The sequence below is a fragment of the Salmo trutta genome, chromosome 15 (genome assembly GCF_901001165.1).
Source record: "Salmo trutta chromosome 15, fSalTru1.1, whole genome shotgun sequence".
Classification (NCBI taxonomy): domain Eukaryota; kingdom Metazoa; phylum Chordata; class Actinopteri; order Salmoniformes; family Salmonidae; genus Salmo; species Salmo trutta.
The window spans coordinates 23,728,704-23,743,744 of record NC_042971.1 but is presented as its reverse complement, the minus strand read 5'-3'; the positions used below and the strand labels follow the sequence as shown (position 1 = coordinate 23,743,744).

At 42.9% G+C, this 15,041-nt stretch overlaps 4 non-coding genes and 1 pseudogene across 4 annotated transcripts; all 5 read right to left on the bottom strand.

Moving 5' to 3' along the window:
• Positions 1-64: 64 nt before the first annotated feature.
• Positions 65-5,727, bottom strand: LOC115148668 (heat shock cognate 70 kDa protein-like; annotated as a pseudogene).
• Positions 1,042-1,135, bottom strand: LOC115149700 (small nucleolar RNA SNORD14). The gene has a single exon (XR_003866953.1). It is a non-coding gene; the product is annotated as a small nucleolar RNA SNORD14 (small nucleolar RNA).
• On the bottom strand, positions 1,840-1,933 carry LOC115149717 (small nucleolar RNA SNORD14). The gene has a single exon (XR_003866968.1). It is a non-coding gene; the product is annotated as a small nucleolar RNA SNORD14 (small nucleolar RNA).
• LOC115149718 (small nucleolar RNA SNORD14) lies at positions 2,637-2,730 on the bottom strand. The gene has a single exon (XR_003866969.1). It is a non-coding gene; the product is annotated as a small nucleolar RNA SNORD14 (small nucleolar RNA).
• Positions 3,339-3,432, bottom strand: LOC115149716 (small nucleolar RNA SNORD14). The gene has a single exon (XR_003866967.1). It is a non-coding gene; the product is annotated as a small nucleolar RNA SNORD14 (small nucleolar RNA).
• Positions 5,728-15,041: the final 9,314 nt, after the last annotated feature.

The window sequence follows — 15,041 nt, the reverse complement described above, 5'->3', positions numbered from 1 at the left end:
AATATGGTCCTTCCTAACATCTTCCCTTATCCAAAGTAGTGTAAAGCACTCAAACATTTAGAAGTAAAGGTGGAAGGTCACTGTATTTTATTTTGTCCTAAAGGCATTGTGACAAAGGCAGATGACAACTGAGAAAATACATTTGACAGCTTAGTTGTGCAAACAGAAAATTACTGTTCTGTTGTGTAGCAAACGAAGTTGCAAAATATGTGATCCCTCAACCTTTATTCAAATTTCACTCCTTGACAAGAGTCACTAGAGACTCAGACACAAGAGGGTAGAACATATTTCAAACTTTGCTTGTTAGGGGGAGGTAGTTGCAGAAACAATGGAATGTTTAGTCGACTTCCTCAATGGTTGGTCCAGATGATCCACCACCTCCAGGAGCAGCACCACCAGCTCCAGGGAATCCGCCAGCCATGCCCTCAGGCATACCGCCGGGCATCCCACCAGCACCCTGGTATAGCTTGGTGATGATGGGGTTGCACACCTTCTCCAGCTCCTTCTGGTGGTGCTCGTACTCTTCCTTCTCAGCAGTCTGAGAAACGCAAACAGATAACATTAGCAAAACATGCATGACTTGAAGAGATCAATATATTTCACTTAAGTCGCTCAGACATCCAAGGAAGGTATTGGGCCATCTTTGGTCTTTCGACCTCTGGTGGAAACTACGAATGGCAGGAGTAAACTTCATCACAGCAAGTGGTCCAAGACAGTACAAGTCACCCTAAATAAATTCTTACCTGGTTCTTGTCCAGCCACCCGATGACCTCGTTGCACTTCTCCAGAATCTTTGTCTTGTCCTCATCACTGATCTTTCCCTGCAGTTTCTCATCCTCCACAGTAGACTTCATGTTGAAAGCATAGGACTCTAGTGAGTTCTTAGAAGAGACCTTGTCACGCTGCACATCATCCTCACACTTGTACTTCTCAGCCTCCTGGACCATACGCTCAATGTCCTCCTTGCTCAGGCGACCTTAAGGAAAAATAATCAAATCAACCTATGTTTGACCAAAACTACAATCAACTGCACTATATTTGTCGCTCAGACATCCAAGGAAGGTATTGGGCCATCTTTGGTCTTTCAACCTCTGGTGGAAACTACGAATGGCAGGAGTAAACTTCATCACAGCAAAACTATTGGGGTTAGAGCTAGTAACCATAGCCCATTTTCCAGTGTTACATTACAATGTAAAACATATTACCCTTATCATTGGTGATGGTGATCTTGTTCTCCTTCCCAGTGCTCTTGTCAGCAGCAGACACGTTCATGATGCCGTTAGCATCGATGTCAAATGTGACCTCAATCTGAGGAACACCGCGAGGTGCAGGGGGGATTCCAGTCAGCTCAAACTTGCCCAACAGGTTGTTGTCCTTGGTCATGGCCCTCTCACCCTCATACACCTGGAGGATACAGTCAATATTAGCAAAACATGCATGTCTTCAAATGAGAAGTACATTTCACTAAAATAGTCACTCAAGACATCCAAGGAATGTTTTGGGCCATCTTGTGGCCAAAGGAATGAGGAATCATTGCCCTGAAATGGACATTTCATGCAGGCCCCCCCTCACCTGAATGAGCACACCAGGCTGGTTGTCTGAGTAGGTGGTGAAGGTCTGGGTCTGCTTGGTTGGGATGGTGGTGTTACGTTTGATCAGGACGGTCATGACACCTCCAGCGGTCTCAATACCCAGGGACAGGGGTGTGACATCCAGCAAAAGCAGGTCCTGGACATTCTCAGACTTGTCACCTGAAAGTATGGCTGCCTGGACAGCTGAAAATGAGACTGGGAGGTTAGACGCATGGAAAAACATTACTGTAGACTCACTGTGCCATTGTCGCTCAGACATCCAAGGAAGGTATTGGGCCATCTTTGGTCTTTCAACCTCTGGTGGAAACTACGAATGGCAGGATCAAACTTCATCACAGCGAAACTATTGAGTTAAGGCTCATTATAGAAGCCCATTGGCCACAGAGCGAACACAAGATGATCAGTGACCCACCTGCGCCATACGCCACAGCTTCGTCGGGGTTGATGCTCTTGTTGAGCTCTTTGCCGTTGAAGAAATCTTGGAGCAGTTTCTGGATCTTGGGGATACGAGTGGAGCCTCCGACCAGGACGATGTCGTGCACCTGGGCTTTGTCCATCTTGGCATCGCGGAGGGATTTCTCCACTGGGTCAAGGGTGCCACGGAAAAGGTCTGCATTGAGCTCCTCAAAGCGAGCCCTGGTGATGGAGGTGTAGAAGTCAATTCCCTCGTACAAAGAGTCGATCTCGATGCTGGCCTGGGTGCTGGAGGACAGGGTGCGCTTTGCCCTCTCACATGCGGTGCGGAGACGGCGAACAGCCCTCTTGTTGTCGCTGATGTCTTTCTTGTACTTGCGCTTGAACTCGGCGATGAAGTGGTTGACCATGCGGTTGTCAAAGTCTTCTCCACCCAGATGGGTGTCTCCGGCAGTGGACTTGACCTCAAAGATGCCATCCTCGATGGTCAGGATGGACACGTCGAAGGTGCCACCACCCAGATCAAAGATAAGGACATTCCTTTCAGCACCGACCTGAAGCAGAGGAGAACATTCAGTATTTGCAATGAGGGAGTACAAGCCATCCCTGATCTATGACATGGCTAAATATTCGCTCAGACATCCAAGGAAGGTATTGGGCCATCTTTGGTCTTTCAACCTCTGGTGGAAACTACGAATGGCAGGAGTAAACTTCATCACAGCAAATAAGCATTGCAGTCCTTTTCAACAGAAAGCGATCATAAAAGGAGTTCACCTTCTTGTCTAAGCCGTAGGCAATGGCAGCAGCAGTTGGCTCATTGATGATACGCAGCACATTCAGCCCCGAGATGGTACCAGCATCTTTGGTTGCCTGGCGCTGGGAGTCGTTGAAGTAGGCAGGTACAGTAACAACAGCATTGTTGACAGTCTAGGGAGAGAATGTCAATGATGCATTTGAATAATCCAACAGACCATTCATGGTAAACTAAAACATCACCTTCCTGGACAGAACAAAATAGCCACACAACACAATTTGAGTCCAATTTAAACACTTACTTTTCCAAGGTAGGCCTCAGCAATCTCCTTCATCTTGACCAGAACCATGGATGAAATTTCTTCTGGGTAGAATGACTTAGTCTCGCCTTTGTATTCAACTTGGAGCTTAGGCCGAGTAGAATCATTGATTACTTCAAAGGGCCAATGCTTCATGTCCGATTGAACAACTCCATCATCAAACCTGCGGCCAATCAGTCTCTTAGCATCTGCAACAAGACAACCAGTTAGATTTAACATTTTCTACGGCAACATGGAGTCAAGTGAGTTAAATGGCTTGTCACTCAGACATCCAAGGAAGGTTTTGGGCCATCTCTGGTCTTTCAACCTCTGGTGGAAACTACGAATGGCAGGAATAAACTTCATCACAGTGAACAAGCCAAAAATTTAATTTCACCATTCATATCTACTAATTTTAGGAGACATTACCAGAATGTAAAAACATACCGAATACTGTGTTGCAGGGGTTCATGGCAACCTGATTCTTAGCAGCATCCCCGATGAGCCTCTCAGAGTCAGTGAAGGCAACGTAGCTTGGAGTGGTCCTGTTGCCCTGGTCGTTGGCAATGATTTCAACCTTGCCATGCTGGAACACACCCACGCAGGAGTAGGTGGTCCCGAGATCGATGCCGACTGCTGGTCCCTTAGACATGTTACCTAGACAATGAAGAACAGCTGGGTGTTAGGTAACAAATGGACACTATGGGAGAATACAACAAACGCAGTAAACAAATCAGTGTTCACTAGAAGCCAATGGTCATCAAAATACATCGGTCATTTGTAAACATTAGTTACCCCTCTAAGAATCCCCAGACTGTACATTGTGATATTTACACAATATGAGCCCCAAGTACTTTCCTAGGAATGTTCAAATGTGGGACAGGCCTTTGAAAACTTAAATTAGTGTTCATATTTTCAATGGGTATTCCTCAACCTACTCTAAGTAGAGTAAGATTGATGTGTCAAGTGTATGGTTGAGTCCTGGTTGTGTTTCATGGTCACTGGACGTCTTGACTGATGTACAAGGCGAAACATACCAACTTCTGTCATTGATGTGTGAGACAGGAAAGAAAATTATTTTACAAAGTAGAGCCTTGTAGCTACATTGACATGGTTGTCAGGGATAGATCCAAATGTATATTTTGCCACCTCAGGCACTCCCTAGCACCGTTTGCCTCTTCAGGAGCAGGCATAAAAGTAGATGAGCAATTATAGTCACTGTAGTTAATTACCACATAATGCTCTCAAGTGTAGAAAATTGACCCGTTGGAAATGACGAACTACCTACTACATGGCACAGTTCAGGCTGAATCTGATCAAACTCGATAAGCTGCAATGAGTGCACTGAGCTCAGGGGGGGGATTACTGACTCAAGTCAATTAGTGGTTCGAAAAACTAACAATATGACCACATCTTAAGATATTGGACACCACATGGTAAGAGCCACTAAGCATAATCCGCAGCCATTTCCTGGTTGCTAAAACTAATAGTTCGCCTTACTTCAGTTTATGCGAGAATGGTCGTACCATCGAAACCACTGAATTCTTGTCCAAAGCCAGAAATATTATATTATCAGTTAGTGTACAAAAAAGAAAGTAAAAGAAAGGAAATTTCAGACCCGGAAGCACAGAAATGGCGCACCTAGATCAGATCTACCGCTTCTTAAGACTTTCAATGAGAGCTCTATAACTCGCATGTGAATTACGGTCAGGTCGCCCAAAAAGTTCATTCAGGTGGTTTGATACCATTGACTAGAGACACAGCGACCTTCCTCCATTTTAAGTCCTACGCTCAAAATAGTGATCGCTATAAAGAGATCATAAAGTATAACAAGAACCAAAGTTAAATATTTGCCCCCCGAACAGCCTATGAGAATAAGTTTAAACAAAAACTAAAATAACGACTAACCAATAAAGCTGTTAAATTCAAGATAGTGCTCGTGCTCATGTCTACATCAAGATAAGGAACAGATACCGGTATGTACCGGTATTACACTTCAGTAAAAACTATCGACGTCCATATGTGCGTCACATCACGCGAGGTGCTGAGTTTCTAGAACGTTCTAGAACTAGGCCGACCACGAGGGTGGTCGCGCGCCATATCCTGGTATACCGCATACAAACCTTCAGTTATCTAGCGCAGTGACAAAAACAGTTTGAAACTGTCGATCGAATGTCAGTCAACTAATTATTAGCCGTTACGCATTAACCACGATATTACAAAGGTTGACCGACTGGTTAGCAAGCAAAGGTCAGATAAAAGCTAACTAGTTACCCAACGTTAACAGTTAAATGATATCAAATCAGATAATGTAAATATGTTGCTGTAATTCCAGTTATAGCTTGATCAGTTAGGTAGGTTTTATAAGGTTTAATTTGTCGACTATGTGATATTTGTTAAAGCTACAACGCCAACTGGTTAATTTACGTTAGCCAGCCTTGTCTTCCGGATATAAAATGTATCTGCTTGTTGCCAGCAAAATAAATTACTGCTGTGAACTAAAAAAAAATGATTATTACATTATTATTAAATTAAACTATTTTGTACTTACCGAATTAATTATTTGACCGAAGGTGATGCTGATGTTGATCGGAGTTGAACAATGGCGAAGCCTCCCTTTCTTCGCCTTGTGTGTTGTGAGAGAAAGAAGGAAGGATAAGTCTACCATTACTATATAAACGGCAAGCCAACCAATCATAGCTCAGGATTCAACTTGACATTCCAAAATACCAATAAAAACACAGGCTGTTGCTCCCTCCCACTGCCCATGAAGACGTCGGGTTGCGTTCGCACCGGATACAATTTAAATGTTTTATTTCACCTTTATTTAACCAGGTAGGCTAGTTGAGAACAAGTTCTCATTTGCAACTGCAACCTGGCCAAGATAAAGCATAGCAGTTCGACACATACAACAACACAGAGTTACACATGGAATAAACAAAACATACAGTCAATAATACAGTAGAAAAAAAGAAAACAAAGTCTACATACAGTGAGTGCAAATGAGGTAAGATAAAGGAGTTAAGGCAATAAATAGGCCATGGTGGCGAAGTAATTACAATATAGCAATTAAACACTGAAATGGTAGATGTGCAGAAGATGAATGTGCAAGTAGAGATACTAGGGTGCAAAGGAGCAAGATAAATAAATACATACAGTATGGGGATGAGGTAGTGCAATCAGTCGATATACTCGACAACTATCATCAGAAATCATGCGATTTAAATCAGACAGTGGGGCCCGCCTGATTCACAAGTGGGTCAGAAGGTTCAAATCAACGTTTCATGTCGTGGTGTAGATGTACTATATTGACAATGACAATAACGCGAGATCACATTTCCAGCATGGCCGACAACCAGACCTCCCTTGCCCGCCATAGGAAGCACAATAGTAATTTTTAAATTATAAGTGAGCATTGCATTTGCAGTTCCTAAATTATTTAAAACCTAGTTTTAAACTCTGAAACTCTGAACGAGCTTCGGCAACTCGTGGCCCAGCTGACTAGCTTTACTGACATTGCTAGCCCTTGGTCGCGTTGCTAGCCCTCGGGCGCGTTCCAGGTTGCAGGTCGACAAGGGTGCGTTCATTGCTAGGCTGTGGTTACGTTGTTAGCCCGCAGCCGCGTCGCAGGTCTACATGGGTGCGTTCCAGGTGGTCTTTTTGCTTCAACATTTCTGGGTGTATTATAACGGATATTTAACATAACAGATTAGCATAATTGGTTCAGATTATTTGATGATTTATTGGCCTCTACTTTTATTTATTTTTTACAAATCCCAAATCACTATTGCAGGGATGACCAACTCTGTTCCTGGAGAGTGACCATCCTGTAGGTTTTTGCTCCAAACCCAGCAGTAACTAACGTGATTCAACTTATCAACCAGTTAGTTAGGTGCGCTAGATAAGGATCTGAACAAAAACCTACACTCCCATTCAAACCCAGAATTCTTTACTGGATTTCTATAGACTTCCAAGACAAGATTTGGAAGGATGGCCACACGAGGCTCGTGTTGAACATATCACCTAACCACATACTGTTGGTGTTCCTGCCTGATTATGTTGAAGACGTTGCATTGCATAAACCAATGGTTGTGCGCCACATCGTCAAGTGTCGTGAATTACATTCCTATATCATATGATGTTAGTTAGCTGATATGTTAAACACCTCTCCAAGCTTTGCGAGATCTGGCAGGCATCTGCAATGTAGTCAGGCAGGAAGGCCACCCATATGATATAGCGGAGCGGTATAACAATCTAATGCCCGACTGCGCAGTCGATGACGTGGCATGCAAATTACGTGCTATTTAATTATTGGTTGATGCAATGCATTATCTGCAATTTGGTCAGGGCCTGGAACATGACCCTCAACTAGCTGAATCAGGTATGTTAGGTTAGGGTTGGACTGAATACCCACATGATGGTAGATCTCCAGGAAGAGAGTTCGGTAGATCTGTTGTAACCTATGTAAGTACTAGGTCATGTTTATTGGTGCGGACTGTAGCAGAATTCCCTTTTTCAATGGAAAACAAAATAAGTGTTTCTTATAGGACAAGTTCAGGTAGGCAGATTCAGTCCATTTTCATTCTGTTTGGTGCCTATTGAATACGACCCTGTACTGCAGCCTCCAATCAAGTCCCAGGCTTTTATGGGCACACTGCCCCACGACGGCTCATTTGCTCTTCTATAGTTTTGTTTTTGTGTAGAGAGGAGTCTCACGCATTGGTCGGTGACCGATGGCTGACACAGATTCTACTTTATGAATTCAGAAAGACTGCCACTGCTCATGGGAAAGATAAAAAGGAATGATGTGACGGACTGGGCGTGGTCTCACATTTCATCTGTGTGTAGTGACATTAGATTGGTCTGTTACACTGGTCGCAGCAAAACTCTTTATTGCCACACAATCAGAGTTGGTGGTAATTGCTTTTGGTACAGCATGATAGGCAAAAATTCTCACAAGGTTTTAGTTTGAATGTATTAGTCGACAAGTAGAACATTTTAAGGCACAGTGTGAATTGCATTGACTCTTAAATGGCAAGAGACAAAATAATATAAAACAGCAAAAAATACATGAAAAAAACCCAGACATTATACAGCAGTGCCAGGAAAATAACCTCAACGTCAACAAAACAAAAGAGCTGATCGTGGACATCAGGAGACAGCAGAGGGAACACGCTCTCATCCACATCGACGGGAGCGCAGTGGAGAAGGTGAAAAGCTTCAAGTTCCTCGCCATACACATCACTGACAATCTGATGGTCCACCCTCATAGACAGTGTGTTGATGCGCAACAGCTCCTCTTCAACCTCAGGAGACTGAAGAAATTTGTCTTGGACCCTAAGACCCTCACAAACTTTTACAGATGCATCCTGTCGGGCTGTATCACCGCCTGGCACGGCAACTGCACCGCCCGCAACTGCAGGGCTCTCTAGAGGGTGGTACGGTCTGCCAAATGCATCACAGGGGGCACAATGCCTGCCCTCCAGGCCACCTATAGCACTCAAAGTCACAGGAAGGCCAAAAAGATCATCAAGGACATCAACCACCCGAGCCACGGCCTGTTCATCCACTATCATCCAGAAGGCGAGGTCAGTACAGGTGCATCAAAGCAGGAACCGAGAGACTGGAAAACAGCTTCTATCTCAAGGCCATCAGATTTTTAAATAGCCGTCACTAGCCAGCACCCTGCCCTGAACTTAGTCACTTTCACTAGTCAGCTACCACCCAGTTACACAACCCTGCACCTTAGAGGCTGCTGCCCTATATACATAGACATGGAATCACTGGTCACTTTCATAATGGAACACTAGTCACTTTAATAATGTTTACATACTGTTTTACTCATTTCATATACATATACTGTATTCTAGTCAATGCCACTCTGACATTGCTCATCCTAATATTTATATATTTCTTAATTCCATTCTTTTACTTTTAGATTTGTGTGTATTGTTGGGAATTGTTAGATACTACTGCACTGTTTGGAGCAAGGAACACAAGCGTTTCGCTACACTTGCAATAACATCTGCTAAATATGTGAATGCAACCAATACAATTTGATTTGAATATATCATAGAATTATGTAGACGTTAAATGTATCTTTACAGTATAGAGTCTGATAGCATAATGTAGGAAATAGTCGGAATGTCTTTGTCTTAGCATGTAGAATTGAGAAGCTGTGAACGGTCAGTGCTCTCTGAGTTGAGGGAGGTCGTGAAGGGGGTGCGATGGATCTCTGTCTTTGAGGAGTGAAATTATGGCTTCCAATCTACATTCCGTTAAAGTCACCATCCATGGCCAAAAACGTGAGGGTAGAGCTGGGGAGCAGGGTGGCAAAATATAGCAATCTGCATTGTACTGGCTCAAGCTCCTTCTCTAGCTCTTTGGTGCAACTGACAAGCTGAACATCACCATATTCCAGCACAACATACTTGAATACATGAGCCCTTGTAATATTATTGTAATATTATTATAATATTCGTATAACCCATCTACTGTATATCAGCACCATGTCACCAGGTCAAATTTCTGGTACATGTAAATGTTCTTGGTGAAGCTTGTTCTGATTTTACAGCCCGTTGTTACAAAGTTATTTACAAACAGAAGCAAAATCACCATGTCAATAGCAACACGGTAACATAACAATAGTGTACCACATCAGCCAACATATCATGGAAACATCATTATGGGGATTATGCAACATTATTATACAGCATAATACAGCATAACTGTGCAATACAAGTAAAGTAAAAATACACAATAATGACAAATGGCAACATAAATAATGTAGTTAGTATTTATTTAATATTAACAGCTGATTTTCCAGAGAGAAGCGAAAAACCAGAAACCCTTTTAAGCCAATATGGAGTAAACTGGGGGGGGGGGGGATCCCTGATCTCTTTTAACAAGACAATCGAGCAAGCTCCTGGAAGATACACAAATAATCAACATGTAGCCTACCCATTAACTATTTACATACATTATTGATTGTTCAATTAGGTGGCTCGGAGAGCAAGGCATGAAGTGGCACAAACTGCTCTGTGTTCTGCGACAACAGAGGGCCTGTGCTACTTTTCCCCTTGCCATCCTAGTCATCTTCTCAGTGAAAACGACTTAGGATACACCAAGGGGATGGCACTGGTGCTGCACAAGTGTGGATTTAGAGGTGGTCATCCACAACGGTGGTCTTCTCTGATATTGTGCAGCGGAGAAGCTGGATGTTCCAGTGGTACCAGAAGATAACATATAGAGGGCCTGGTGTTGCGTCAATCACCTGGTGTATGCATTTTAGGGAACACAATCCGCCACCCTGCCATTAAGCAGTGTGTCCCTGGGATGTACTGTAGGGGTGGAGTGCATCTGACTGATGAGGGCAATGACGTTCCTTGAGAGTTGATCTCTCCAGTCTCCACTGTTCTCTCCTCCATAGTAGCAAGACTAAGAAGGGTTCAATTGCAGCCCGCAATTCGGGGCGTTCCTGCATATGGGCATGCCCAACATCAGCAGGAACCCCTCTTTATACTTCTATTAGTACATTTTTTCATCTAGGATTCTGGTACACAGGCGGGAGCGCTCCAGTACAGTAGGGGGCAGTAATGCACCATGACGTTGCTAATGGTTGTGGCAGACCAGGGGGTTTGGGCAAGAAGTTTACACAGATCAGACATGGACAGAGTAGGTTTCAAGGGTGTTTATTTAAATAATAAATAGAAAAGGATAGGTCTCTCTCTCTCTCTTCTCTTCTCTTCTCTTCTCTTCTCTTCTCTTCTCTTCTCTTCTCTTCTCTCTCCCCCCCCCCCCACTCTCCCTTGTGTGCTGCCCTTCTCGCAGCTTTATGGGCCTTGCACAGCCGGTGAGCAATCAGCCCTTGATTACTCACCAACTCCCAATCAGCCCCAATTAGTCCTGGCTGGAGAGCCCGTCAAGACCTGGCACGTCCAGCAGATGGAGCCATCGCCTCGTGATGTGTACTCCGTCTGTCACCAGGCCCCGACGAGTCTCCCCCTGGTGGCTGACCTGCTGTACGCCACATGGTCGATAAACCCCACAGAAGAAGAGGCGGGGCTGACAGGTAGATAGCTAGGACAACAGTAGACAGTGTCCTTCTCTCCCGCCTGTCGGGCACTGTTTTCACACAGTTCTGTTAACTACAGCGAGGGCAGGTGTTCTGGAGGCGTTAGCGAAGGACACCGGGTGGGATAGGTAGCCACGCACAACTCCAACACCATCATCAAGTTTGTTGACGTCACGACGGTGGTAGGCCTAATCACCGACGGCGATGAGTCAGCCTACAGGGAGGACCAAGGAGCTGATCGTGGACTATAGAAGAAAGAGGGGAGAGCACGTCCCCATCCACATCAACAGGGCTGTTGTGGAGCGGGTCGAAAGCTTCAAGTTCCTTAACGTCCACATCACTAAGGACTTAGCATGGTCCACACACACCCGCACAGTCGTGAAGAGGTCACGGCAGCGCCTCTACCCTCTCAGGAGGCTGAAAAGATTTGCCATGGGCCCCTCAAAACGTTATACAACTGCACCATCGAGACCATCTTGACTGGCTGCATCACCACTTGGCGCTAGAGAGGGTGGTGCGGACGGGGCTGAGCTCTCTGCCATCCAATACCTCTATATCAGGTGGTATCAGAGGAAGGCCCCAAAATATTGTTCACTCTGCTGCCATCTGGCAAATGGTACCGGAGCATAGGCTCTTGGACCAACAGGCTCCGAGACAGCTAATACCCCCAAGCCATAAAATTGCTAAATAGTTAATTAATGGTACCCAAACTATCTGCACCTATTCTATCTAAATCAAATCAAAATCAAATTTTATTTGTCACATACACATGGTTAGCAGATGTTAATGCGAGTGTAGCGAAATGCTTGTGCTTCTAGTTCCGACCATGCAGTAATATCTAACAAGTAATCTAACCTAACAATTTCACAACAACTACCTTATACACACAAGTGTAAAGGAATGAATAAGAATATGTACATAAAAAATATTGCACTGACCCAATGCACACTCACTCACACACACTACATTGACACTCCCACACAAAACCCACACACAAACACTACATACGCACACACACACATAACTCACACGTGCATATCAACAAAACACACACTGTACATACACATTACACACACACACATAACCACATTCACTTTCACACTCATAATTTGCTGCTGCTACTCTTATTATTATTGTTATTATTATCTATGCTGATGCCTAGGCACTTTACTCTGTCTTCATGTACATATCTACCTCAAATACCTCATACCTCTGCACATTGATCTGGTAATGGTACTCCCTGTATATAGCTCCATTCTTGTGTATTTCATTTGATTCCTCGTGTTACAATTTTAGCATTTCACAATAAAGTCTACACCAGTTGTATTTGGCAAATGTGACAAATGAAATGTATTATTATTATACAGGAATCAATGGGGTGTAACGTTAGGTAGCTACATTGCTAAGCAAGCCAGGTTGACTAGTGTATGGAGTAATGTAAGATAAACAATGCCCATTGCATGTATTATACATTAGCAGCGTGGCAGTTTTCCAAAGTTTGGTGTTGACTATGAACTTTACTTAGCTAGCTAGCTAGCTGTGCTTTGTGGAAGAATGTGGGAGATATTGTCAGCTTCTGAAAGCGCCATCCAAGTGAGAAAATTAACAGACTAATACACCAGAGTACATATCTGTAATATCTGCATAAGGTTGTCACAAGTTGTTACACAGGATTTAGCTATTTAAAGTGAAGTGTATAACTTTATAGTTACCTATGAGCAATTTCTCTATAATTACTTATCACTCATTACCAAGTGAAAATATTATACCTACAAACAAAAGATGCAACATGTAAAAATACAGTACATTTCTTACAAAATAATAAAGATTTATATTGTTAAGATTAATTAATGTTATTAAATAAAGATATAGAGTGTTAGGGTTGAACTGGCTATTTGTATGCATAACTTATATAATATACCGGGGAAGCTATGCTACAATATTAAGTATATAAACTACGAGTAAATCAACTGTTGGAGACAAGAACTACAACCGGCAACAGGAAGTGCGTCACGACGCTGGGATCAGCCTACACTCCGACGACAGGAGGAGCAAGTTTAAACCACGCTCCTCCTCCCTCGGACAGGCCAGCATTGAGCGGGAAATATCTCTCAGTATAAAAGAGAGAGCAATAGAATATATATACGAACCACACATATACCACGCACGTGTTTGCATTAATTAAAGTACAGCTAAATCAGAAGTTACTATGTGCTGACTATTTTGTTCTGTTACCAGAAACGAACTATCGCAACATTAACAAGACCTACTCAATAACATAAAAATAACTATTCTAGTGGTGACTCAAATCTGTAGCCTATAGTAAGAGTAGCCTAGATAGCTAATTTAGAAAAATGGGATTGTCTATTTCTTCCCCTTTTAACAATACAAGTAACAAGGGAAATTGACAACTCTGACTTTGTTCATATGTTTCTTTCTTGTAAGCACTTTCCCATCCTGGAGTCTGAGACCTCGTGGGAATCTGTGGTAGCTAGGCCTAGCTAGCTAGCTACCTAGCTAGTTGTTGTGTTATCCAGCTGGCATTAATAGTACTTGCTAACACTAAGTTAGCAAGTGATTCGTTACATTGAGAAGGAACTACGTTATTCATAGTGTGTTGACACAAGTAGCTAGCTAGCTCACGTTAACATGCTGGGTGCGTCTTACGTAATACCCTTGGGTAACAGATACCATGAGAACAAGGTTCAGGGAAGATAAGATCATCGAGCCCAGCTAACGTTAGCTAGCGAGTAGCAACCATAGCATATTTGCCACCATTAGCTAGTCAAGGTAAAAAAAATAACTTGCTAGCTAATCTCTCCCAAAAAACAGATTGCATGGAAAGTATATTCTTTAGACAGTAACTAGCTAGCTCGCTAGCCTAGATGGTAGGCCCAACAATAATGCCAGCTAGCATTTGCTAGCTAGCCAGCTACAGTTAGCTGTCTAGCCAACACTAGGCTAGCTAGCCCAATATTGGACTAAATCTTACTTTCTCTCCTTTGCGGATGTTGTTGACCTACAACACTTTTTTTCTTTCGTGGCAATCATTTGTGGTAGACAAATTATGACAATCTTATTAATTGTTTAGCCCTGGCTATATGATTGTGTCTATTGGTTGCTATAATGTAATACATATTTGCTATATGACATGTTTTATAGTTAATTTTATAATTACATATATAATTACTGTAACTAATGGCCCCTTAAAATGAAGTGTTATCAAACTTTCCATAGCAAAATATAGCTAGCTTCCTTTGCTTGTAGCTTGCCTCATCTGACTGGTGTTAGCTAGCTACTAGTGCTGTTGCTCTGGTTTTAGAACTCTAAAGATTCAGCTGAAAATATGTCAACATTGTCAGAAATGCTACAAATAGGTAGCACATCATTGGTTCTCAATGGACAAAATGGATCAATTATAAATGTAATCAAAACTGTTGCCCCTACAAACTTATTCAGCCCGTAAGGTGTCAATTCTAATGGTGACTTTATGGACGCTGTAGTCTTGTTTTTATTTCTTGCCCAGACCTAGATATTGAGCTAGGTCTGGGCAAGAAATTGTATTTTCTTCCTAATGCTAACAACCCTGTTAAAAATCTGGTATATGGTTCTTGGTAACGGCTGGATAGCTCATGACAAGAGTAAGGGGAGTGTTGTGTACCTCTGATCAAGTTGATTTTCACATTTTCATCGACATTGGTGTCAAATTGACATAGTAGGGAGATTTGAATTTAACATTGAGCTTCAACCAATGCATATACTATTGTGGGGTCGATACAATAAATACAACATTCTTTGATTTTGCATGAAATGGATCAGTTGCAAACAGTTGAAACAGCTTGTGTTGTCATTCTGTGACTACTGTTCCAACAAGTTGACTATTTGTTACACATACCACAGTGTAGCACA